Source organism: Sturnus vulgaris, chromosome 1 (genome assembly GCF_052056855.1).
Source record: "Sturnus vulgaris isolate bStuVul1 chromosome 1, bStuVul1.hap1, whole genome shotgun sequence".
NCBI lineage: Eukaryota > Metazoa > Chordata > Aves > Passeriformes > Sturnidae > Sturnus > Sturnus vulgaris.
The window spans coordinates 144,643,474-144,668,514 of NC_142243.1; the positions used below are offsets into that span (position 1 = coordinate 144,643,474).

General features: G+C 44.2%; 1 protein-coding gene across 3 annotated transcripts in view; it reads left to right on the plus strand.

The window, feature by feature from the left end:
• The window catches only part of ZHX2 (zinc fingers and homeoboxes 2), a 73,975-nt gene that overhangs the window by 36,807 nt on the left and 12,127 nt on the right, over nucleotides 1–25,041 (plus strand). The window contains exon 3 of one of the 3 annotated variants that reach the window (XM_088178905.1): nucleotides 16,107–16,228. The exons of the other annotated variants lie outside the window; for them this stretch is intronic. The gene's annotated coding sequence lies outside the window, so the exon portion shown is untranslated. The remainder of the gene's footprint in view (nucleotides 1–16,106; nucleotides 16,229–25,041) is intronic. 3 annotated transcript variants of the gene reach the window in all.

A 25,041-nucleotide genomic window follows, 5' to 3' on the forward strand; every position in this document is an offset into this window, starting at 1 on the left:
CTTTTCCTCGCCAGCTTGTGGAGGAGGCTGGTGCTGTGTCCGGATCAGGCTCTGGACAGATTCCGAGTCTTTTTTTAGGTGAGCTCCCTGATACCAAATGATTCTGCAACGGAGACAAATGAACAGAGAACTCAGTCTCCAGAGAAAAATAAATATTTAACAGCTCTTTGTAAATAACCTTTATTTATAGAACAGTTGCAGGTTCTATCATGCTTGGTAAATGGGGATGCTTTTTATGCAAGATTTCTGCCTTGAGGGACTCAGTGGATGCTTAATGTTGTCTGTGATATAATAATGAAATAAATGTGTTGCTCTCATGGGATTCCCTTCCAGCCCCTATTTCCTGTGATTAACTTCAGTATTGCACACTTCATCTCTATTCACATCACATTCCTTAATATTGTAGTGAAAACTTGTTTGGAAGGTAACACCTTTACGCAGATGGGTCTGAGGCTGTATGTACCTCCATCATGTATCAGTGTGGTGGCTGGCCAAGACCTGGGCATTCAGGAGCTCAGCCTCTCACTCTGAGAGAGTCTGGCATGGTGCTGTTATCCCATTTTATAAATGAGTGAAAGTAAACCTGGAGAGATAGATTAGGATGTGTTTCACCCCAGCTGCCTGTAAGTTAAGATGTGTGTGTGTATGTATATATATATATATATTCTATAGTAGCTGTCTAACCACTTCCACTACACAGTTTCCAGAGATGTTTCACCCTGCTTTAGGACAGATGTTCGAGGCAGGTCACAGGCACAGCCCTCAGAATTGTCTCTCTCTCCCATTCAACTCTGAGGTGTAAACTAGATGGGGAACAAGTAGACAAAAGGAATGCCACCCTAACCAAAGATGGCCTGGCCTATACAATTTCTGTAGGTGGTCCATGACAATGTTCCAGGCTGCAGGATGTCCTTGCTCATCACACACAGTGTCAGGTGGCCCTTCCAAAGCAGCACAGCTAATCTCTGCTACACATTGCTCACAGCTGGGCATCTGGGACTTAGAAACTCAGAAGGATATGCAAAACCAGTCCCCAGGCATGTAAACTAAGGTGCTAAAGACTTGTCTAAAATATTCTAGCAAGCCAGGAAGAGAGTTAAGGCTTTCCTTCCTATTTACACTTGAAGGTGTGTTGTCATGACCAAAATTAGAGTGATAATAATATTGCTGCAGTAATACAGCAAGTAGTATGGCTGTGTTAGGCAGCTCTTTAAAAAAATCCTTCTGAGTGCATCCCGTACTTCTTGCTAAGTTCTTTGATGTCTTTTTAAACCCCTCTGCTAACTGATGGCAACCTAATCAAATCCGAAGGTAATCCCAAGATCTGGTGGGAGCTGTGATGGCTGCAGAGTCTCTGGGTGGATAGTGACAGCCACAGAGCAGCACATGCTCACAGCCACCTGTTTCAGCTGATGCTTCCTGAGAGGTCTGGGAAGGAATCCTTTTTATTTTCTACTGCCAATGACCTGATACACTGCAAAAACCCAACTTTAGTGTTTTCATAGCAAATGTGGGTCTCCATGGGGCTTGCAAGGCAGCAGCCAGGACAGGCTTTGCAGGAGGATGGTGGGAGGTCCTGCCAGGCTGGAGGGGCAGCATGGGGTGGGGACAGGCAGTGGCTGTTGTGGGGGAAGCTGACGAGCAGATGGATGAAGCTGGCATTACCAGTGAGTGGAGGAGGTGAGTACTGCTATGTTAGCAGATGTGATCAGGCTACCTCAGAGGGACAAGGGGGGCTGAGAGGTTTGAGCCAAATGCCCTGACCAGAGGAAACTTGTGGAACTGTTCCTCGAGAGGAGGTGGGAAGGGTTTGGTTGATGGTGACTGGCAGGGGTAGAGGTCTGAGCAATGATGCTTTTGAATATCAAAAGGCAGTGGGTTAAGTAGCTGAAATGGGAACTGTTGCAAGAAGGTACAGAAATAACATTTCTACCTGAAATTTTCATCTCATGGCCCCGTTTTGCTAAGGATACAGAGAAAAGTGCTGCAGAATAGCAATCCTGCTTGGGCTACATGCTAAGAGAAATGCTCTCAGGTTATGGGTGAGAGAGATGTGGCTGATAGCAAAAACACTGACAGTACAGCCGATGGAGGAGTGGAGAAGGTCAGCTGTCCCTGTTCCTGAGCAGAGGTGAGCAGTGGGCTGTTGTGGAGGGATGGCTGTGCCAGGAGTCTGTGTGGTGGAATAGACCTGGTGCTGAGTGATTTGGGGGAGTCCCTGATGCATCATGCTCCTGGGTGCAGGGATAGGTGGCAGGTCTGGAAAGCTGCTCCCAAGGAGGGAAATCGGGATCGTTAGGAGGGGGGAAAAAGCAGAAGATGGGAGTCTTTATTTCTGTTTGGGTGCATGTGCGTGGGAGTTGTATTGGAAAAGCTGAAATGTTATAAATAAGGGGAAATAAATGCTCCACAGTGAACACAGACTGCTGTGAGAGAGTTTACCTGTCAGGTCCTCAGCTCAGCATCAACTACTCAGCCTCCCTGTATGGGTGTAATGTGCTCTACAGATTTTTGATTTACGGTAGTTTGGGACTTGCCTGTAGTCTGGAGAGGTATGATACGCACTCAGGCAGGTCTGGTTTTCCCACCCCTGAGGATAAGGGTGGATCCAAGCTGGCAGAAATCCCTGTGTGGGAGCAAAGGGTACATCTTGCCCAAGCAAGTGCTTAGAGATACTGCAGTAACAAGGACTCTCCCAAAATGAAGCCCAAGGCTTGTGGGATTTTGTCTTGGGTTTGTTTTTATTTTATAGTATTTGGGATCCATGTACACACCTTGCATTGCAAGTCTGTGATCTGTCACAAATTCCCATGTAACCAAACCTGGTTTTTCTCCCCTCACTTAAACCCTCATTCCCTCCATTTACAGCTAAACCAGGCTTTGCTAGCTTTCCTCTTCACTGGTCCCAGTGGATTTTAAAAGTATGCTGCTACTTCCATGTCTCCCTGATAACCAAGAACATCAAGGAATAGAATAGAGTTCAGTGAATTGAAAGGAGAGAGATTGCAAGTGACAAAAATTGCAATGAATTTCCCTGGAGCTTTCAAACTCCACCAGTTTCAGACCTATCCTTTTTTCTGCTACCATCAGTAGTTTTTGGTAATGTTGTTTTCTCAGTGGCTGCTCGCTCATGGAGATGTCTGTTGGAAATCAGGAGCACTTGGACCTGAGTGTGTTTGTGTATTGAAGAATGTGCTCCTGTCTCCTTACAATGCAGTTGGGTATTGCATGCTTTGCCTCACCAACAGTTTCACAGAAACAACTGTGGTATTTGTATGGGTAATTTGTGCTTAGTCCCAATTTCCCTGTTAGTGGCATTAGGGTAGAGCATCCCACAGGCACTGAGCACAGTGGTGGTCTCTGAGTTGACTCAGTTTTCATTGTCAACATTAGTTATGACTCAGGTATAAACAATCTGGCACGTTTCCTGTCTGCAGGTCTCCAAGTACACTCTTCTGCTTGCGTGCCTCAAACCAGACTATTGCTGTGTTTGCCGTGCTCTGAAATCCAGCCAGGCTTGCAAGAGATGAATCAAACCCTACAGTGCTTGGGGCAGCTGCATTTCAGATGCTGCTGAGTGTGTGGGAAGGGGAGGAGGGCGTGCAGTGCTCGAGAAGAGCACCTACTACAGGAGGAGACTCCAGCTCTAGTAGGACAGGGAATGGCCTTGCATTTATTGTCTTTATTAATACTGGATTAAAATGTGTTTTATATTACTTGCATGATGTATGTAATTGTATTTAGTGAGTATATATTAGCTATTACATACCATGTGAATCCAAAGAGAACTGAGGGGGTTTTTTAGCTCTTCTATAAAGCATTCAGTGAATTCCCATCTTGATGTGACCTTGCTCTCCTGTTCAGGAAACTTTCCTGTCTGAGCATCCAGGATTCTCTTTGGCAGCTGCACCCGCAGCACCTGAGCTGGGACCAAAGCCTTTTCACCGTGGGTGGTTCCAGTGGGCCAAGGGGCTTCCCTCCATACTCTTAGACAGTCAGAGCAGGTTTCCTTACCAGCTCAACCCAGGCTTTCCCATAGCAGAGTCTCAGATGTCTGGATTCTTAAAATAATCCTAGTGCAGTAACAGAATAACAGCTTGAGCTAGTGCCTCCGGAGGTGGGACATCAAACAAAAGAATCCTTGGGCATTTACATCCCCATAGTCTATGTGCATGAAGGTCTGGGCTCTTCCTGCTGAATTTTTGGCTCCTGCTGTGTCTCTGAGTATTGGGTCACCCGGCTGCACACGGTCCTCTGTGCCCTTTGTTGTGCAAAGGGTGGCTGCCAGCTCTTGCCTCGGGTTCACTGCACCCGGAGCTAAAATCTGCAGCTCCACTGAACGTATTCCTCAACATGTCCATTGGTTTTACCTTCAGGAAAAGAGCCCTTTAAGTGACCATGGACAGGCATCCCTCTGATACTGGAGGAGTGCAGAGAAGAAGCAGCTTTCTTCTTTGATCTTGTTACTGCTGGAGTCAGTAGCAAAATTTCAGAGGACTTCAATGAGCCAGGATCAGCCCTCTAAAAACACTCCCAAGAGGGAAAGCTAGGGGAAAGCACTTGTGAGCAGGTGAGAAGCAGCACTTACGTGCCTATGGGATGGAAGGGGAGCACACCCTTATTAATAGGTGTTGCTTCTTTATGAATATATTTCTTTTGGTGCATGTTATCAAAAGGAAAGAAATCTCTGCAGTGGTAGTGTAACACGTAGGGCTGTCTGTGGCAGCAGTAAGTTTTGATCTGTTACTGATTCTGCCACTTTTTTTGTAAGAGAAGATCCAAAAGCCTCTTCCTTTGCTGTCTGTGAAAATCTGAGGGGTGCATTTTGTGCAGGTCATGAAGATCTCTGAGCAGCTCTTTCCACCTGAGTCTGGATGAGTGATTGTGTCATTTGGCAAACTCCTGATGCATACATTAGCCTCATGCTAGCTCTGACTGCCAGAGGTGGCAGTGAAATCAGAGGTACACCCTGTGTGTTAAAAGCAGTGTAAAGCTTCCAGAGCCTGCCATAACTTTCATCACCTTTGGGGATTCCAAAGAGTGGTTTCAAGCACAGGAAGGTGACAGGGTAGGCTAGGGGGTCAGGTTTGCATCCCCTGGCATGAGATCTGATAGGCCACCCTGGTGGTGGCATTGGCAATCAAGAGGGGATGGTGCTGCTCATTTCCTTTGCCAGCAGAGAACAGCTTCAGTATGTCCTTTAAGCCTGAAGCTAACCAGGAAGAAAAAAAAACCCTGTGCTCAGCCCCTGAGATGGCCCCAGCAGCACTCTGCAGTTGTGATATATCTGGTACACACAAAGCTGTGCACTCAGGGACAGGATAAATGGAGAGAAGGGAGATAGTGACCTCCAAAAAGCTGCAGTGGTGGCAGAGGGGAAGGAAACAGTGATTTAGCTGCTCTTGGTAGAGGAGTAAGTGACTCCAGAGAGCTTTTAAATACCAAAACAAGTAGAAGGTATTTTGAGGGTTTCACAAGTTAGTTGCAAAAGTAATAAACATGAAAAAATATCTCATAAGGGCAGAGAGTTTCAAGGCTGCATCTTTCAGCAGCATCCCGGGGTTAGGAGAGCTGTGTGATCATTCTAGTATCTTAGTTAGCTTCAGGCTTATGGAGGCTTGGTTTCACACCTGTCTAGCATCTCCCTCTTCTTGTACGTCCCTGCTCTCCTTGCCCAAAGGTGCTGGGTCTGTGAAAGGAGGCTTACTGTGCCACTACCAGTGACTGGAGCTTCCCACTTAGCAAATATTTTAAAATACAAATATTTTAAAAAACAAACCACAACAAAGCAACTGGTAGGTATAGCTGGTGAATTACCCTTGCAAATAAGTCCCTGCTTCTGACAGCTGGCTTCTGCAGCACATCACTTACCTGCCAGCAAACACATAGCTATGCTCATCAGGTGTCTGAGGTTAGTCATAGATAGATACCTGTTAACTGTGTCTTCTCCTCAGTCTGTGTACTGTGCTCTGGGATATGTCAGGGGAATGGAGCACTGGGCTCAGGTGTTGCATCCTCTTCCCTGGCTGCTGAAACACATCAGTAAATTTAGTGGTGGTAACATGATTGTAATGAGCTCTGAGCAATGTGCAGCATCAATAGCACACTTCTGTAGTTTTCCATAAATTGTTCCTTACAAGACCCCTTCTCAATGCCCTGAGCACTGAGGTGATGTTATACAAACTGGCTGCTGACTGAATGTCTCCTTCAACACGTGCTGCTTTTGTATTGCTTTCTAATGCTGGAATTTTGCAAGAAATGACATTTCAAATGCATCAGCTCTTGCCCCATGCAGTGCATGTTTGTGGTCTCAGCTGGTCTGGTGTAGTGTCCACTCCGAGTGGAGGTTCCTGGGCTGTGCATTGAGTGTGGCCACATTTTATGTCATCTCTATGACCGTGGAGCACCAGGTCTCTTTCTGGGAGAAGCCACCCTCTCCTGTTCTGTGCAGCCTCCTTGGTTGCTGTTGGTTTCCTTTCCAGAGGACTCTAGCAGGATTAAGCTTGACAACACTCTGTGCTTCTGCTCTTCCTCAGACGCTCAGTCTTGAGAACTCTGAAAGGCAGGACAACCCCGAGTCACCTCACAGGAAACAGAGGTGTTCAAAGAGTTCATGTTATTAGCTGTACTTTTAGGTACTCCCAAATCTGCTTGAGCCAGGAGCCAGCTGTCCTGTTTGCTGGCCAGGGCATTCTGTAAAGATCTCACTGTGTGTCCTGGGGCTTTCCCTGCTTCTTCCTGCTGGTGGGAGCCTCAGCTGGGATGGCATCACAGCCCCAGATAATGTTGGAGATCAGAGTATGGAACACAAAGGAAAATGAGGTTGTCTCTGCTTTACAAAAGCTGCGTTTTATTCCACACAGCTGCAAGGTGGGAATGGGAGGGCTTTGTATTCCTGTGAGTGAATTTTGTGAGTTGTTTTTTTGTGGGTTTGTTGGGGTTTTTTTTACTTGATCAAAAAAGTGGCTGACAGCATGGTTAGATCCATGCATGCTGCCAGTCTGTGCATCCTTCCCTGTGTGGATTACTGGAGATGCCTGGTGTTCCTCTGCTGCTCCTCCCCATCAGAGGCTGGGTGCCACATTGCTCCATGCACCTTCAACTCAGCAGCTGTTGACCCCGAGTGAGCCATGTTTCATTGGAAGCCCAGGAGGGTGGTCCTCCCTTTGCAAGGGTTGGTGTCATCCTGGTGGATACCACTTGCTCTTTGCCCTCTGCAGGATGCAAACACACTCAGCTCATTGCCTAAAGGGTTTGAGCAAAATCTGTCTGGCTGCATGAGTTGAAATTTGTTTGTTATAACCCTAAAACAAATTTGCCTGCATGGGACTATTGTCAGGAATGCTTGGTGTTGCTTGTTGCTCCTGAGCCACCAATTGTAGAACATCTAGCTTGTTGCTCACAGTTGTTATTTTTACCATAGTGTTAGCAGAGAGTTTTGAAGTATATTGACTGGTGAAGACAGCAATATTTGACACCTTTTTTTCTTTTACCTTCAGGGCAATTTACATCTAATAGTCCTCCTGACTCCCGTGTTGGCAGGGACATAGTGTGTGAACTCTTTGGGACAAGCAGTGGGGCTTGTTTGGGTTTGTAGCAGTGACATTGTGATTGGAGAAAAACTGTTAATCTGGGTAAACCTTCTTGCCATAGAAATCCTGCCTAGGAATCATACAAAGAAATGACTTTGCATGAATAACTCAAAAATGCTGGAGAAGTATTAGGATTGGGATGATTTAGTGCTGTCAGCCTGTATCTTGTCTTTCTCTAACTTATGTAAAGCAGTTTTATCTGTCTTCGGGGGGACAGGGGCATGTGTTCTTTTCTTTTTAAAGTTCCAGAAATCTGCATGGGAGATCTTAAACTTGGATGAGAACAGTGTGAAGGCACTTCTGAGTTGAGATGTAACCTGAAGCATAAGAAAAACGTTTTCTTAACTTGTTGTAGTAAATTATATTTTTAGTAAATTATATTTGAACCAATGTTGCATGTCATTAAATACATGGTGAATCACATCTGACAGATGTGCCAAAAAGAGTCTGAGATAATGTGACCAAAATGTCATGTGGTAACGATGTTCACATAAGAGAGTAATTTCCTGGAATATAATCCTCAGGGATTGTAAAATTAAATTTGAAAATGCAAGTCCATTCTATCTTGCCCCTTGTAAAGTAAAACCACTAGAAATTGTTAACTCCTTGGTGGTTCTTACCGCAGCTTGTGAAGATTAAGCTTCTTGTTGGGTCTGTTTTCCTACCCCAGCTTCTCATGCCAAGGACAAAGTGAATCCTGCACCATCCATTGTAGCACACGCTTGTACTGCACGTGATGGAGGTTCCCCATAGAGATATGGATGTTTTCTGCTTTCTTCTTTAGATCTGCCAGATGTTTTTCAAGTCTTCAGGTTTTCTCCAACAGTGACCATTTTGGGTAATACCATGCTGCATATCAATGGGCAGAAAAAGAGTCTGGGCTTGTTTTGGGTTTATTTAGAATATGTGCAGCTAGAAGGCATTGCATATAGTTAAGTGTGTAGGGAACTGGTGCTGGCACTAATGGTGGTGTTCTCCAGGGATCTTTTACACCTTTAGAGAATGTGTCATCTAATTATGGCAACCTATCCTAAAACTGTGGTAATTAAACTCAAGAGACTACAGAGGTTGTAGGGTATTGGTATTAACTTCCAAACTTATCTGTTTCTAATATGTTTTAAACATTGACTTCAGCTTCTAACTAATCTTTTTTAACTTCCACTGTATTAGTCAAGCAGCTAACTGGGAACTCTTGCAGGTTCCAGTTAGTTTGCACAGTCCTTATTGAATTAGATTGGAAAAGCACTGTGGACTTTGAAAGAAAAGTAGAATGTGGAATTGGGATCTTTCCTTTTTATGTAGACTTTTTGGAGGAGGAAGACTGCGATGTCTTTATCTATGTGAATCATCAAATTACTAACAAAAATACAGGGAAAAATGTGTTTTATCATTGCTGCCTTGACCAGGAGTTGAAATGGGCAGGCCTAGAGGTTGGGCTAAAAACTGGGCAGGAGTGAGGGTCATTGCAGTTCATTTGGCATGGGAGAAGAAAGCCTGGAGTCCCTGACCAAGGGCTCTGCTGGTAAAGGGGAGCTGCCCCTGTGGGAACAGCAGCGAGGCTGCCCTGTTGGCCATTGGAGATAAACTCAGAAGGGCTTCAGGGCAAAGTTGTTTCTTCTCCCTTCTCCCCTTCATCTCCAAGCCCTTGTAGCCCTTTGTTGCTGATGGTGTTTTCTCTTCTAAGCAGCCCCATAATCAGTAGAGGTGCAACCCAGCACCTGCTGTTTTCATCATCTGCCTACAAATTGCTTTTCTCCTCAGGAAAACTCAACAAAATATCCATGTGCACACACACAAAACAAACTTAGTCCCACCAGGATAAACGCTGTATTAAAATCACATATGTAACATCATCAGAGCTCTGGTTTAAGCAGGGCAGACGGAAAATGCCCTGCTGACCTAATGCCCATTAAAAAATATATCTGTACCTAGGGTCAATAGTCTCCTTTCTTCTTTGCCTTTTTTTCCTTTTCTTATCATTTCTCTGCTTTCTCTTCAGAAGGTGTTCAGTGCTGCATTAAAGAGATTACAGGTTCTTTTCATCTTACCTCTTTTTTTTTTTTTCCCCCCAATTTTACTTCTTCCCAGCAAGCCTCAGGGGTTTTTTGGTTTGGTTTTTTCTTTTTTTTTCTTTTTTTTTCTTTTTTTTTCTTTTTTTTTCTTTTTTTTTTTTTTTTTTTTTTTGGTCTTTTAAATCAATTGATTTATAGCTCTTCTACCTGCTGAGAAAGATTGACCTGCTACTGAGCATCTTCAGACAGCCCTTGTTATGAGTCACTTGGGACTTAAAGCAAGCAGAGGGCCTGGTTGAAAGGTGTTTCTTTCCTGGTGCTATTTGCACTCTAAGGAAACAGTGATGGCACGTGCTGGTTTTATGTAGCTTGATACACATTGTGTGTATGTGCATCTTGAAATGGGGCTGTCCAAGGAGGAAAGCCTTTTTTTTTTTTTTTTTTTTCCCCCCCCTCCACCAACAGTCTCTTGATTACTCCAAATCTGAATGAAATCTGACTGCACTTGTTTTCTTTACTCTTTCTCTCATACTGTGCTTTTGGTGAATTTTTGCTGTGCAGTTTCGTTTTCACCAGTTTCAGGCTGTGCTTTGTTTCCTCTGGAACACAAGGTGTGGATTCCACCCAGAAATGTTTCAGTGGGTCATATAATTTGTGGTTGTCTTTCTTTGCTGCCCTGGTCTCTGTGTGCATGTCTGTGGCAGGGGACATGAGGAGAGCAGCAATGCTCAGCCACCATGCAAGAAGTGATCCAGGAAGAATGTCTTTCACCTCACTTCTGTTCAGTGCAAACTTGGTGGACCATGGGGGCTTTTTTATTATTCAGCATCTAAAGCCTGAAAAGATATTTCAGGGCAGTCTGGACAGGGTTGCCTCTTTTTTTTTCCTTCCCTCTCCAGTTCCTGCCATCTTGATACCTACACTAAATTGTTTCTCCTTCAAAGGAACAAACCTGACTTGCCAGGATCGTTGTTCTTCATCCTTTCTAAAGGATGAATCAGGGAGCACTGAATTTCCTCAGACACATCTGCTTTCATGTGTTGGTCTGAAAACACTGACCTCAGCAGCTGGGCTGATTTATTCCACAAAAGGAGGAAAAATCTGTCTGTTCTTGTTTGAATTCAATTTTAAAATAATAAAATCTAGAATTAAAAGCAAATGATGAGAAGAAACAGATTCTTTTAAAATATGCTTTCTTATACCTAATATTAAGGCTGTTTTCTCACTTGTTCATGCAACGGCTAAGGCCAAGTTCCATGGACATTGCCCTTGAAGTCTTTTAGTTAGTGTCACCTTTCATCATTAGGGAACAGCCAGAGATGCCACGTTTGAACCTTGGCGAGTGACAAAAGAGACCAATAAAGATTTATACACTGGCCCTGCTCCGAAGCTGAATCAAATGTGGAGTGACCCATCCTGTCTCGTTTCTCCTGTCCCTCCTTGTCTGGGGGTGGTTTGGATGCAATTAAGTGATGTGAACTGCCAGTATTTGGAGAGGAGGGGTTTGAGAGCCCATTTCAGCAGCCGGATCCAATTTCTCAGCAGTGTTGTGTACAATTGGGCTGTGTTTCATCATATTTGCTTTATTAAAGTAAGTGTTACAAGAGGACTGCTCAGTGACTGAGTGAGGATTTTCCATTGCAGACTCTGCAGTCTTTTCCTGCTTCCTGGCTCTCTCTCCTCCTCTTGCAGCACTGCACAAGGGATAACCTTGCTTTAGAAATGATACTTTTTTCAAAAAGGCAACAGAGGCCCATGGCCTACATGAGCAGGATCGTATTTTAAGGATTTCTTGTTTGTTCCCTTTCTCTCCCCTCTCATTTTTACTCTTTAATTTACTGTTGTGAGTCCACAGGACATACCAGGGAAATAGAATTAATTGTCATTTTGGGCCCAATGCCCCTCCATGCCCAAAGCATCTCTCCTCTTCAGGGACTGCCTCTCTGGAGCATTTCTAGAGACCACACAGGCCAGGAGCTGTGTGAACAGTCTGTCTTGTTTCTTCTGACTAAGCTGCCTTCACTCAGTGAATGTCTTGGTAAGGGTAGAGAAGATAAAAGGTGTTGGAGGAGAAGCAAATCACTTCCTCAAGGCAAAGAAATCATGAAGTGGAGAGGAACTTTGGGGAGAAAAGACAAAAGTAATTTAATTTTTTTCTCTTGGGCTCCTCTTTCAGGTGAGAAGCATGTAGTAAATCTTGACCTAGTTCCCTGAATATAAAAGTCTTGAGGTAGAAAGTGCTTCAGGAAGTGTTCATTGGGTGAGTGTTTTCCTGCCAGAAGGCAGCTGGTCTGCTGGAAATGAAGCTCTCAACATAAGTGTCTGCTTTGTCAATGCTGTTGTTGGGAATGAGGTCTGAAACCCAGGCTAGATATGAGAGGTCATGGCTGATGAATGCTCCTCTGAGATCTGGTTTTAAATCTCTGCCATCTCCAGCCTTACTGATTGCACGATTGTTTGTCCCCTTCCCTGCTTCTTATTTGGATTTTGGCGGTCAGGTGACTTTAAATAATAGCATCAGCTCTTGCTGATGGAACATGTGTTTTTCTAAACTTCAGAAACTGCTGTGTAATTAGATTTTCATATAAAGCTTCAGGAGAAATAACCCATGACCACTCCAGTCTGGGTTGTCACAGTGCTGAAGGGATCCTTGCAGGTGATAAGATGGGGAGGGAATGCTGCTGAGATGAGGTGGAGGGGAGGAAGTCCTGGGGAGCTGGCTTGTGGGGCAGTTTGGGATTGCCTGTAGTTACACAAGAGGTTTGGCTCCATGGCTAGCTTGGGGACTAGCCAAAGACAAGATCTTAGCTCTCACATGTGTGGGGATGCTGAATTGCTAAAATTCATCAAAGAGCATGGGCGGGGGGGGGTATTTAGAAAGAAAATGTGTAGTTGTAGAGACAAGCTTGAGAGCCTTGCTGGTGTCCAGTTGGTCATAGCAGAAGTTCAGGGAGCTTGTGGGTGCCCTGGCCTCCACACTGGCCAGGCTGCCCTCAGCAGTGGCACATCTGTCTGTCCTCCCGAGGAGATGTCCTCTGTGAGCATCCTGCTGTTGCACATGGAGACGGTCTGAGAGCATGGCCTACTTGCCTTAATTCCACTCCCTTCTGCTGTGGAGAATGATTTGGGGACTACAAAGGTAATATTTCAGGCTGTTTAGGAAACAAAATACATTGACTGGGCTTTTGTTTACAAAGCAAGCAAACCAACCAACCTGCAAATGACCAAGCAGCTGGTTAACAGCTGGAGCCGAGGCACTGTTTCAGCAGCGAGGCTGTGGAAGTGCTGCCCTTCCCCAGTGAATTTGGTTCCCAGGATTGCCAGGATGGCAGAGACAGCCAGAGCTTTGCAGCAGGCTCTTTCCCTGCCCTCCTTTTCTGTGCAGTGAAGTCTGTGGAGAGAAGCACGCTTGGTGCTGGTGGGTTGCCATGGAAAGAACTGCCACGTTGCACAGAGTTCATAGTGGAGTGTTTGGTGGCTGTTTCCTTTCAACAAAAGAATTTTCACAAGCCATTATAAAGGTGACCATCTAAATTAACACAAGCTGGTCACAGAATCAGTGTCTCTTGAAATTGTCATTAAGGGGGTTTTTTCCCTTGGAAGGAACACACGTGTTTAGGCAAACAAATACTGGATATTAGTACATATAATATTATCTACTTTTATATAAGTATATAGTTGGATTTTGATGACTGGATGGTTGGAGCCTGTTTTGCAGCTCTGAGGAGAGAGCAGGATGGAGGAGGGTTTAATAGAGATGGTAGTGGTGAGCATAAGCCCTGGGCACACTGCTGCAAGCCTGGTCCTGGCATTGCAGAGGCAGGAGGAGAAGAAACCAAGTTTTAAAAAATTGTTAAAAAAAATTTAAACGAATACCCTTCAGTGAGAAACTGTTTTATGGAGCAGTTCTCCTCCTTTTCTACATTTCTCAAGTATTGCTCAAGCATCATTGTTACAGTTTCTTCATCTGGAGGAGCTCTGAAGTAGCCCTAGGGGAAATCGAAGCACCAGGGAGACAGAGAGGCTGATGCTTGTGCTGACTCCGGCTCTGAGCCAGAGCTGGGAATAGTGAGTTATGCTGGGATTAAAATGAGTGGGAGGAGGCAACTGCCAAGTACTCTGTCACACTTAGGTGTTCTGATGGCAAACCCTTCCACTGGTTAGAAACAAATGAATGGGAGATTTAGTCAGTTCTTTGCTTGTTGTTTTCCTTGGCATTTTATTCCTCAAGATAGTAATAATTTCTCCATGTGAAACATGGCTCCTTTTGTGGCTTGGGATTGTGAGGGATGTTCCAGGGGTGTTTTGTGCCAAATAGCCAGGCTATGGATGGTCCAGATCAGATTCAGTAATGGAAGTAGGAACTGGTTTGATCAGTATCATCTGATGCTTACAATGAGAAGTAGAAGAAATAAAACATGTCCTTCTTTATATCATGTGCTGTAGAAAAAGTCTCCAAAGGCATGGATTGTGCTAATCTCATTGTATTTACAACTGTGTCAATTCCTACTATTTTTTAATACATATCAGGTCTTACTTCCAAATATCCTTTTCACTCTTTCACTGTATGTTTCCAGAATAATCCTAGTTCTTTTGAATTGGGATATTAGTTCGTGAATAATTCAGGAATCATTTCCTCTTTGTATTTCTGTAGTGAAATGAAAATGCAGAGACATTTGCATTCTGCTAAATCCCACTTTTTTCCAGCAGCAGTGTTGGGGCATCCTCATCCTCAGTCTCCTACATCCCAGGTCGGCATCCTTTCCCAGAGCTCCAAGGTGCTGGCAGCTCCTGCCGTGGTCCAGGGACTCTCATTTCAAGGGCCAGTTGAGGGAAAGGTGGGACAGGCTGGATTCAGACCTGCTGCATTGAAAAAAAAAGTTATATATACATGCACACACAGGCTGGCAGATCAAACGCAGAGAAAGTTGCACAAAGGAATCATTGTTAGATCAGTCTGCCAATGGCCTCTTGAAGACAAGAATATACCTGGAAATTGGAGACCCTTATATTCAGGTGGTCTTGCACTATCTAGGTGGAGGAAGTTGTGCAGAGAGCTGGAGGGCAGAGCTCTGGCACTCACTCAGACTCATCCTTGCAGCAAGTCTGGGTAGAGGTCGCCAGAATTAAAGGCTCCCAAAAGCAGCGACTGCTGTGGTCGAGCAGCACTCGGTATGGGAAGGAGGATCTCATGCTGGGGAGGGGGACAGTGTTTGTGTTTGTGGGCTGCAGTCATTGGGGGCTGTTTCTAACCCAGCTCTGTGTGACAAGGGGGAAGGATTGCATTGTGTGCTCAACTTCTGGCACGGACAAAGGTCCTTTGTGGCCGTGCCAAATTCTCCTGGCAGCAAAGCTGTTACTGTGCACAGAGGGCAATGGCTCTGCCCTGTGACAAACTGCAGCAGCCACGGGTGCTGCAGGGAGGAAGAGGAAGCTTGTTTGATCCCGTGATCTCCAAGGGGAAAATGGCGTTTGTGTGCCTGCCTGGTAGATGCCTGTAGGGACACATAAACTGTTCATACCCACCTGAAACCTCAGCGTGCTGTGTGGCAAGACAGGCCTTTCCCCCATAAGTAAGCACAGTTTTGAAAGGCTAACTCTGGGGGTTTTGTTTGGCTTTTGCGGGGGGTTTAATTAAAAATTATGTTTATAATTAGTGATTTTCCTAAGGAAAGTAAATATTTCATTTGTTGGACAACTGAAGAAATTAAAATAGTGTCACTTGGTATAGACTTATTCCAGATGTCTATATACTATCAATGATGCTTCAGGTTGTTTCTGGCAGACAGGAGTTGGTGTCTTGGTCTTGTATTGGATGCTTCAAATGCCCACTAAACTGAGCAAAGTGTTATGTAATCTGCAGTGAAGGGAAAGCATGCAAATGTTTCAAAAGGATCTTGCTGGACTTGCTGTTGTTGTCTCTCAGGCTCTTCTGTGCAACATGTGGTAGGTTCTCTGTCACACAGTTTATAGGGTTACACTAAAACAAAGTGGTTTGTATGTGTGTGAGAGCTGGGTGTAACTAAGAGGAGAAATAATAAAATACACTTTGAAAACAAAGTGCTGAGATAAAACTTGAAGGTAATAAGGGGAAAATTATGCATAGGGGTGATCTGACTGGGAATTGCAAGAGATGAAGTACAGCAGATGTAGTAAAACAACTTCAACAAGCACAGGCACAGCACGTGATTAAAATGACAGAAAGCAGTGTAACTAAGCACCTTTTAGATGGTCACTTCTTCAGCATTTGACCTCAAAGCTGACTGAGGAACTGCCCAAGGAATAATGTGATGCATACTAGGAATGCTCAGCTTATATTGCCAACAAACTGGAAAAAAGTATACTCTTGACTGAAAACAGTGTGGGTCAGCTCATCCAGGGCCTCTGGAAAAAGCGAAGGGAGCAAGTGTTGATGGTGCCCACAGACTTTGTGTGAGATGGGATTGTCATGAGAAGATCTCCATCACATGGAAACCCTCCATAAAATACTTGTTTTTTCCAGAATTTTGGCAAAAAGTGGAAAGGGGAAGAGGAGTTCTTGACCTGTAGGATTCAAGCAAAGGAAGACCAGGAGGAATTGGTGTGGTGTGCTAGTGATATGCTTTGCAGCAGCTGCAGAGGAAGGTAACTTTTATTTTGTGTAAGGACAGGGGGAGGTTTAGCAAGCTCAGTAGAAAAGCTTCTCTCTTGTATATGTGCACCTGACCCAATGAGTGATTTCTGAGAGAAGGCAGAAGAGTTCAGACCTTTTATCTTTAGACTTTGACTTCCTCCCATGAACCTCCTGGTGAAAGCTGTGGTGGTTTTGTGACTTTGGTGCTTTTTTGCTGGGACCTAATCTAAGAGTACCAGCCACTTTCACAGGGGCTCTTAAGTGTTTTCCGCTTGTGAGCTAGAAGGGTAACCTGAGTTTACTGGAGATTGGAGCAGTAACCAAAAACCTCGATGCAGTTTCCAGCCCTGCTGAAGACCTCGGGTAAGGCATGATTTTTGCATTCTGATACCCAGTTTTGGTGGCAGCAAGCTGTAAATAGACTTGGTCATTTAGCAAAGCTTCTGCCATGCTCTCTTCATGCCTTAATTGCCCATTTGAGCAATGGGAATAATAGCAGTGCCTTAACTCACAAGCCTGCTGTGAGGATAGGTATCTTAACAGCTCTAAAGACTCCAAATACTGGACCAGTAGGATCCTCTGATCACCACAGGTCATTAACTATCTAAGGCAGACTCCTGCATGAGAGGAAAGGACCTAAAAAAGACACTTGTTTTACATGGTGGGTGGAAGCCATGTCACTGCTTTTGGAGAAGAAAAGCCTCAAAATGTGGAACTTAGGTTTGTCAGAGTCTGATACAAGGCCACTTTTAAAACAGCCTTTTCTTTAAGCAAGTAGAGCACAACAAAAGGTGATGTAAAATATGACAAGATGAGAATGAGTGAAAATTATTTACAGCAAGATACTTGCAGTGCCCCTCAGCTGAACCAAATCTGCTCATCACCAGGAAGCTGAGGAGATCAGACTGATGCAAAGCACTGCCTATGCAATCCTCCCAAGCATCTCACTTCTCTTAACCAGCAGCAGCCAAGTTTCCCACGTGCTGCTTGTTGTCTCTGTCTTAGCTAAAAGATTGGGGTCCGGCTATAGTAGTGAAAAAATTAAGTCAGGTTTGAGACAGGAGATGTCTTTTCCTAGCAGTATTAGGGTTCATCTGTATCACAGGAGTCTCCTAACAGGGCAGTCACTGGACTGTGTGATTTAGGCTGACAGCTGACTCTTTGTATGCTGAAAATTGGAGCTGCCCTGAAGTGCCTTGGACAACAGATTTGTTTGGTATCCCCAGCTGAGTTTGGAGATCACTGGGTGTTCAGGTCCTGTGAAAAGTCATGTGGCAGTTTCCAGGAGTGGTCTTGTTTTGAAAGAGGTGTGTCTAAATTCCTGCTTATGGAAGCGTTGAGGTGAACCATTTCCATTTCATTGCTGTACAGGTATTCAGTGTGTGGGCTTCAAGACACATCTTTGTACCCTAAACCCAGCTTTTGGACTTCTTCCTTCAATAGCATCTGGTACTGTAGCTCAAGAGTTTCCATTCAGGAAATTTGTATTTTTGGTTGTTACAGTTTATAAGCCAGACCTGGTGTTTTAAAAGGCAAAATTACTGTGTACTGAAGCCTTTCCCAGTAGTGCAGAGGTTCAGACTGTGTAAGCAGTGTCAGTCAAGACAACTGGAAGTGATATAGCTGTTGAGTTCACCAATGTGTAGGCGAGTGGATAGGGCAGTGGGGACAGGAGAGAACAGCAGTGCCTGTGGGCCACAGGTACAACCATCCTGTGGGAGGAGACATGATGCTGCTCTGCTTGCAGTGTGTTCTCCTCCAGTCTGTGCTCTCATTGGGGAGCATGGAGATGCAGAGAAGCTGTTGGGGAGGGAGGAAAGAGGTGCAGTGATTCATCATCTGTACAGCTCACAAACCATCTGCGTTGTTCTAATACAGCATGAATGAGTCAAATGGGGAGCCATGCAGCTATAGACACACAGGTTACTAATGTTTTCTGTTTACTGAGCTCCTTCCTCTCTCTTGGGAGCTCCACAGACTCTTTCAGCACTGCAGTTGTGGTGAATGAGGCTGATGGAGAGGCTGCTACCCATATTGGACAAATACAGCTGGCCCAAACCTCCCACAGCTGTGTCATTCAGACATGACATGCTGGTGATAGAAGTTTCTTCTCTTTTCTTTTACCCTCAAATCTAAACACTTCTTAGAAGTGGTCACCAAAGCAGTCTTGTGGTCTTAGCCTTCTCTCCTTCCCCTCCATCAGCTTCTCTGGTGCTTTCCTGTTTCCTGCTGTGGTGTGTGTCAGAGCCAAGACATGTAAGCCTCTAGGGGCTACTTCTTGAGAAGTGAAAGCTCTTGGGGTTTGGTTTTTTTTGTTTTTTGAGCTCATTTCTACCTTGCAGCCTTGTAAGAGGCACACCTAGAATCTGCATGTGATTTTTGTTTTCCCCTTTGCAATTTACCTCCCTTGCAAAGTGTTTGAGTGCCTTGATAATTTTATTTGGAAAAAGTTGACACTCAGCTGACTAAAGGCAGGGTGCTGTGGCTCCCAGAGCAGAATTTGAGAAGGGAGATAAGTAGTGTAAGGAGGACTAAAGCAGGAAAACTTCTGCTCTGTTGCTTAAGTTTTGTAAGCAAAGTAAAAAAAAAACCTAACATCTTGATTCTGTCACAGCTTGTGTTCTTTCTGCTTTGGAAGAATTTAACTTAGAATGTCTTTATAGTTACAATAAATCTGAAGAGAAAAAATACGTGATCATATATAAAATATATAGTTACATTGGAAATGTGTACAGCTGTTCCTTGTCTAAGTGGCAGTGTTATGGAATGATAGACAACATGAAGAGAAAGTGGACCAGATGTTGCTGTTAAGATATTTGATATAAACAAATAAGAAATTATTACTAAAAACTGTTCTAAGCAAAGAATACTTATTTTAACATACCAGCCTTTTCCTAGGAAAAGAAATTGCTCTGTAAAGTGTATTTAAAAAGAAGTTCAACTGAACATTCTAACACGATAAACTACTTTTTTTTTGCATAAAATAAAAGACTGATCCATCCAGAGTTTAACTGACTAAGCTGAAGGTAGTGTGTACAGATAATTTTTACTTTGTGTCTGTGAGTCTCTTGTCTTCCTACCACATGATGCTGGATGAAAACTCAATATGAAAAATTGTTTCTATCCAGTGACTTTAATTTAGTCCAATGATGAGAACTCAATGAGTTGCACAGACAAGTAATTAAACTTACTAGAATGAATGTTTTTATAGCTTTTCTGTTTCTCTCATAAGAAGTCTGTTGGTCTTTATTTCTCTCTTCTGAACGTGCAAGTACCCACCCTAGGAGTAAACACTAAACACACCACTGATTAAAGGAGATAATTTAGACTGGCTATATGACTGTTATTTTGGAGCTTGCTGCCCGTGGAGGGTGTTGGACAGAGGATCAGCCACTGTGGATGTTGAGAACATTTGTATCTGACTGTACCTTGCATGGGTTGTTCCTGCATCCATCACCTTGCTTGGAGGAGCTCAGTTTGAATTGCTCCTTCCCAAAGGAGAGAGCAAGGCCTCAGCAGGGCATCCACTCTCCCCTTGTGGGTTTTGAGTGCACAGTCAGGTGCTGCTGGGGTTTGGGGTCCTTTTGTGTCCCTGAGCATCTGTGGCTCCAGAGCAGGGCACCAGCCAAGGCACATTCCTGCAGGACATGACACACACAATACAAAGGAAAAAAGCTTTTCCCAGACTGCACCAGCTTCACAAACCACTGAGAACTGCAGGGATTGCAGTGCCCCACATGTCCCATTTCGTGTGCAAGCTGTGGGTTGCCAGCCCTTTTTCTGGAGGAGAAAGCAGTGCCTGGGAAGCAAGGAAACCTGGATTTGGTCCCCACCTTGGCACCCCAGCGCTCTCCCTCCTGCTCTGGTGTGTGCCCTCCTGGAGAAGGATCCTCTCCTGCCTTCACTGAGATTAAGGCCACTCTCTTAGGTGGAATAAGTGACTTACTACAATATAAGTATGGCATGAACCAGTTTGTAAAGTGCAGGTTCTAATCACAAGTACACTTTTTCAGAAAGCAAAAAGCTAGTCAGGCCTAATCGATTTTTTAGCAACTGAATTAAGCCTACATTTAAAAGAAGGGGGGAAAAGTACAAGCCAGTGATTGCAGATCGGTACTTATAATAGAAAATTCACAGCACGCAATGTTCAACTTCCTCGTTTCTGGGAAGGGCTTGGCCTCTTGTTCATACCACCATTTTCCCCACATCTTTGGCTTAGCAGCAGCTTGAAGGAGAACATTTTAGTTCAAAAGAACAGCCTGTTAGCAGTGTACTCTGAAATAATCCTATTGCATGGTGCTGCTACACAACTATTCTGGTGAAGCCTACAAAAGGGTTTTTTTCCCCCTCAAAATACCTGTGTTTTTCAGAGTAACTTTTTCTCTCTCTACACAGTGGTCTCATCACAGCTGAACTCTTAATGTTAAGAGGCAGTTTTCATGTGGTTAATTTTATCATGCAGTTCTCCAGGATTTTTCTACAGCTGTTGGTGCCTTTTAAAAACTCTTTCATTCTACCCTCAGCCCACCAAGCCCTCTGACTCTTGTTTTATCTTTGTGTTCTTACAGAGTCTCTGTGACTCTGCTGTAGGGGGGTGCAGGGCAGAGGTGGGATGTGCACTGGGTTTGCTTTTGCCTCCATTCATGTGTTGACATCCATTTTCACAGGACGTGTTGCTGGGGAAGTCAGGAGTCCCAGAGGGAGTTTGGTTTGCTGATCACCTTTGAAAGGTGTGAGCCTCTGATCCTTAAAAGAAAAATTATCAATTGCTGCTTTCATGTAGAAAAATATTCATGGTCCCAGCATCCTGTTATAGACATCTGTGTGGGAATTTTTTCATAATTAGAAATGTCTACACCAGCATATGCAAACTTTCAATTTTATTTTTTCATGTCTGCAAAAATTATTGCTATAACAATCTGTACACCACCCCTTTAATTGGAAGTTATTCAGCTTACAAAAAACTGCAGAGGTGTTGGAGCTCTGTGCTGGTCTTACTTAAATGCTGTTTTAAAAGCTCTATCCTAGTTCACAAAACCTGCCTTTCTGTGTGGGTTTTTGTTTTGTTTTTTTTTTTTTCTTTTTCTTGTAAATTGTTACAGTCCCAGTCTATCATGCAGGAATTATTTGCCCAGGTTTGCTTCTGCTTCTTCTTCTGTGTGTAATTAAGCAATGTTTTTAAGTGTTGTATCACAGAGGAGAGCAACAGCATGTTTTTTGCTGTGCTAGCTGATGTGCTTTTTGATATTACTGTAGCAGCTGCATGCTGCAAACAGTTGCAAAGAAGGAAGAACATCACCTAGGCACGTGCCTTTTTTTGCACCTCGAAATGTGTATCTCCCCTCTCATCCTTGTATTTGTTGGAGAAAAATGTTACTGCAACTTTAATGAATTTGAGTTCAGCATCTGATGGGGGAACAGGATGACAGCTCTGCCCTGTGCTGCTTGTGTTTGCATTGCTGCAGCCTTCATGGACAAAGAGTAGGTGGTCAAGGCGGGGCTTATGATGCTGCAAGGTAATATCAGTTAATTTCTGCTCTGCTCTGAACTTGAGCATGACTTCTGGGCAGCCACCCAGGCTGGAGTTGAGGGTTAAAATCTGACATGTTCAGAGGAATACAGTATTTACATCCTAGGGAAGTCAGGGGTCCACAGGCTTGGAAGGTTATGAGATGGCTGAAGATATCCAGGAATGAGCAGAGTCAATGAGGTCCATCATGGTGTGGCCACATGTCCTGGAAGGGGTGGAAAATTCTTCAGCTCAGGAAAAAGGGTGGTGTAGGTGGTGTCTGCTTTAAAAGCATCCTGCAGTGTTTGCAGGGCCTGGCTGGTGTCCAAGGGCAGAGCATGGCATCTGTGGTGAGGTTTGCTGAGATCCACTTACTGTGAGATAAAGTGGGATGATATTCCAAAGGCACCCAGGGACTGAACAATTTGTGCCCAACAAGTGCTTGCTAGTGAGCTCTGTGCTGTGTTCCTCCTGTTACTTCTGCTGTGTCCTCAAGCTGGGGAAGGGGTGTGGGAAAGCTGTAAGGAGGAGTTCTTACCTTTGTGATATTAAATGCCATGCTCAGACAAGGGGATGTGGGTGTTAAATTACAAGGGTGTAATTTGCTGTTGCTTGTCCTGTGTAGCAGAGGATGCTGTTTGTGGAGACTGAGCTCCTAAGCAGCAAAGCAATCAAATGTTTCCACCCTCTTCAAATATCAGCCAGCCCTTGCAAATGAACACTGCTATGTATTTGTGTGCTTATTTGCAGTTAGCCTCATGCTGGTGGTTTTCCCACTGTTCATTTTCAAATGAGGCCAGGTGCTGGGAACTCTCTGCCAGCACGGCAGAGCAAACAATACAGCAAGATGAAAAAGTAAAGAAAGATTTTACTGGCAAATTACACAAGTGTCCCTAAAGTGTTTGGGTTTTTCGTTTGTTTTTAAAAGTAAGGTTTATCTGTGAAAAGTAAAGATCCATTTGCACTGCCTGGGAGGTTCAACCTCTTTCAGCTTCTATTTACTTTATTCCAGCCCTTGGCTGATAGCAAGATGCAACACAAAGCAGTGGTATTTCTGATGTACTTTTTCCTTTCTGCTAAAATTAAAGTTTTCCATGCTTTTTTAATTAGACATACCTTCAAATATGGTTGTCTTTAGACAGTCTTTTCCAGACTCAGTCATGTTTTGGAGTATGAGGGAAAACCAGCAGCATCTCTCCCTGTCTCCCCCCTGCCCTACCACTTCCCCAGCCATAGCTTGCAATTTTCAATGATGCTTTGTGCAACTGAGCTGTGTCCAGGTGCCATGGGAAATTCCTGCTCTGCCACCACCTTGGAGGAGCCTGTGGGCACAGCAGTGCAGAAAAGGAGTTCAGTTTCTACCCAAATATTTGCCTTTTGTTGTGGTGGAAGTAGGGTGTAAAATTTAGCTATGTGCACAGGATAAAGATGAGAGTGAAAAGATTTCAGTATTCAGTAAAAGAAACCTTTTGGATTTGTTTTTATTGTTCCTTAGCTTGAGCTGTACAGTAACCTTATGCTGATAGAAGGTGGCATTGCTACATAGGCAAGTGTTTTCCAGTGCCAGCCAGGCCTAAAAACATGTTTTATTTTTCCTGTGGGATTTTCTGCAGTTTCCCCAGTCTGGGGCCAGGTGACCAGATAGGAAATCTGGCATTTCCTCAGTCATGCACAGAGTTGCCATTAAGATCCCACTTCATTCTCTTGTCAGATGCTCTGTAGCTGTTTTAACAGGGGGTCAATTATCAGAGGACTGTTGCTGGATTATTTCATTATTTAAACAAATTTCAGGAATTAAATGAAGACGAGTTAGGGCTCATTCATAAGTGCTGTGACACACTTTTGGGGTGATAAATTTAAAAGAAGGCATTGCTTCTGACTTTTGTGCTCCTGTCCTGGATGGCTTTGCTGAAGCAAATCAAAAGTTTTTGTTCCTGCACACAGGTTTTCTATAGTTTGGTTTAAACCTCATTCACAATGACAGATTCTGCTTGGAGCCAAGCACTTTTGTTTTTCACCTGGTTTCCTTTTGCAGCTTTGTGCATTTGCTCATTTAAAAAGAAAATTCTAAAAATGAGGGTTTTTTTTTTTTCCTTTCAACTCCCTGCAGTATGGGCAGACAAGCAGGAGCTGTTGGCAGGTGAGCTGGAGGGATGAGGACTGCCTTCACTCCTCTGGGCACTCCACAGTGGCAGCAGCCCAAAAAAAGAGGTTCTTTGTCCACGGTCCTTATAACAAAATGTAAGGAGAACAGGGACAGCTTTAGGGATAGAAGTTGACTTGTCCATGGTGCAGCCCCGCAGTGAATATCAGATGTGGATTTTGCCCCTGGAAGGGAATGCATGTGCTGTGGACTGGGCTCAGGTGATAAAGTGCAGCTCAGGTTCCCATCAGGATGTGCAGATTGCTAAGCCATTGCCTTGGAGGAGCTGAAGTGGCACCATTTATCAGTTCTGTCAGGAGCAACACTGCATATTTAAAGCTGTCTGCTGGGGCTTTGATCTTCTGGCAAGTGGCTCATGTTTGCAAACTCTGAGATGCTCTTGATGCTTTCTCTAATATTCTGGGATGAGTTGTGGCAGTCCCTGCAAATGTACCCCAAGGATGTGTTTGGGGGGGGGGGGGGGTCCAATCCTCTTTTGCAACTTTCTGTTGCTTTATCCCAAATGACCTCCTTCCTGAGGTCCGGGAGGAGCTACTGCTTGGAGATGCCAATAAACTCTCCTTGTTCAGGTAAGTGTTGAGCTTTTCCTCCTCCCCATTGCCCAGGGTGTGGGTCGAAGGGACAAAGACAATCTGTAGCTAGTTATGAGTGCCCAAGACTACCCATCTTAGATTAAAAGTCATTTGTTTCTTTCACTGACCTCTAAAACAAAGCATTTGACTTGTGCAAGTTCTGTGGTGAATCATGATTCTCATATGGCAGAAAATGAACTACTCAAAGTGTAGGGTTAGAAAGCCAACAATTAGACATGCAGAAAACCACTCTGTGAAAAGGAAGACGGAAGAGAAGCAACAGTCTGTATAATTTTCTAGAAAAACTCTACCAGACAAATTTTCATCTTTCCACACACTTAGATATGTTTTGAAGGGATCTTGGCCCTTCCTCTGTATTGGAGCATCCTTGTTTCAAGCCAGTCCTCCTGTCCTCATAAGAGTTGAGAGCTGAACTTCCAGAGACTGGGGAATTGAAAACATTTAGTCTGACTTTTAACAAATCTTTGATTGATTCAAAGCTGTAACCTAGATGTTTCTCCTTCTCCACTTTTTCTCTTCCATTGCATTCCTTTATGTTCCTAGCTTTTTCTGCCTGCG